Raw genomic sequence first — 2,056 nt, forward strand, 5'->3', positions numbered from 1 at the left:
GAAATCTACAGACAGTCTTGGTACAAAAATTGCTGTTGGGTTGATTGCTCTTTTTTCTGTATTTATAAATTGTGACTTTTTAAACTGACTTCAAAGCATTGATAGCCATGCAAGTGCTTAAGCAAAAAAGTTCTATTATGTAGAATCTATACTGTACAGCTGTCAATAAAATAAAAATTTTTAAAAATAAAGTGAGCTGTCAGTATTCATTAAAAACAAAATCCATAGAGTGGTATTGGCTTATGAAAAGGAACAAGGAAGAATTTGGGCTACATAAATGAATTCAACAGAGAAGATTAAAGTGACATACTGGCATCTTGGAGGCAAGCTACAGTTTGCCAGAAGAGTAGATAACAACTTTTATGTGCATCTTTTTAATCGATGCTTTAAAAAAACCCGACTAGTTCCTAACTACTTAAAATGCAAATTCTAATTAACTGCAAAATCTCTTCTATGGGTTCAGAGCCTAATGAACCATGAGAGGGAAAAGGGGAGAAAAATTCAAACTGTTACTATTTTGAAAACATGTTTCTTTTGGACAGAAGAGACAAGTGTAACCTCCCATCTTGTAAAAAAAAAAAAAAAAAGGAAAACCTTTCAAAACTAACGAGGTGACTAGGGTCTGGCATTGTGTTCTGGTTCAACCAAGCACGCCCTAACCAGTCCTCTAGGGTGGATGATGCCTCAGTGTAGGTGGGTCTGATCACTTTCCCCAACCCTTTATGATGGTCAGCCACTCTGCATATTTGCTCTGAGGTACTTGGCTGTTCCCAGTTCCTTGGGTGTAGCCTAGGGGTGGTGGCCTGTAGTCACTCAGCAGCTGATAGTACTGTAAGGATATTACCATGAAGGTAAAAGGTGAGTGGACGTTTCCACCTTGTTGAGTGAGACCATGGGCCTGTGCAGTCAAGTTTAGTTTGGAAAACATGCCTCCCCTCCCCCATCAGTGATGGATGGCACTTGGCTGCAGCCAGGCGCAGGCCTGTGGGTGTGGTAGTGGTGAAGCTGGGCCTACTGGCAGGTAGTAGTGGTGGCTTAGCAAGTCCAGCATTTTGTGTGCTGGTTTGTACACCTGGGCGCCCACTGAGCTCCTGAACACTTTTTATTATTTCCATTTTATTTTTGTTTTCTCTCTGTTTTTGTTTCTCTGGTTTGTTTCTTGCCTTCCTGTAGGTTACTTAAACATTTCTTAGAATTCCATTTTGATTTATCTGTGGTGTTTTTGAGTGTATCTCTTTGCATAGCTTTTTAAATAGGTGCTCTAAGTATTGTATCTACCTAACTTACTGGTCTTTTGGTGTCATCGTTTTACCAGTTTGAGTAATGTTAGAGAAGTGTTACCTCCCTCTGTGTACTTTACCCTCCCCCATTTATAATATAATTGTCTTAAATATCTTACATTTAGAACCAAATCAGACAGTGTTATAATTTTTTTGCTTTGTCAAAGATAATTTTGAAAACTCAAGAGGAGAAGAAAATTCCATTGTATTTACCATAATTTCGCTTATTATGTTCTTCTTTGCTGATATTTCAAGTTTCCTTCTTTGTTTCCTTTCTGTTTAGGGAACCTCAGTTAGCCATTCTTTTAACATGGGTCTGGTGACAAATTCTCTTAGTTTTCCTTCACTTGAGATGTCTTGACTTCCCCTTCACTCCTGAAGGATATTTTCACTGGGTGCAGGATTCTGGGTTGAAGGTTCTTTTCTTTCAGCATCTGAAAAACATTATGCCACTTCCCCTTGGCCTTCATGATTTCTAACGAGAACTCTGCTGTTATACAAGTCATTTTTCTACAATAGATAAGGTGTCATTTTTTCTGGCTTCTTTCAAGTTTTCCTTGTTTTTAGTTTTCAGAAGGTTAATTATAATGTGTTTTTGGCATGGGTTTCTTAGGTTTATCCTGTTTGGAGTTTGCTCAGCTTCTTGAACCTGGAAATATATGTCTCTTGTCAAATTTGGGAAGTTTTCAGTTATTATTTCTCTCAATAATTGTTCAGCCGTATCCTCTTTCTCCTCTTCTGTGACGCTGATGACACAAATGTTAGATCTTTTGTTA

General features: G+C 38.1%; 1 pseudogene; it reads right to left on the reverse strand.

The window, feature by feature from the left end:
• Positions 1-615: 615 nt before the first annotated feature.
• LOC113627381 (cyclin-dependent kinase 2-associated protein 1 pseudogene) lies at positions 616-847 on the reverse strand (annotated as a pseudogene).
• Positions 848-2,056: the final 1,209 nt, after the last annotated feature.

This window comes from Aethalodelphis obliquidens, unplaced genomic scaffold, assembly GCF_003676395.1.
Source record: "Aethalodelphis obliquidens isolate GAN/ISIS:26980383/991018 unplaced genomic scaffold, ASM367639v1 scaffold1, whole genome shotgun sequence".
NCBI lineage: Eukaryota > Metazoa > Chordata > Mammalia > Artiodactyla > Delphinidae > Aethalodelphis > Aethalodelphis obliquidens.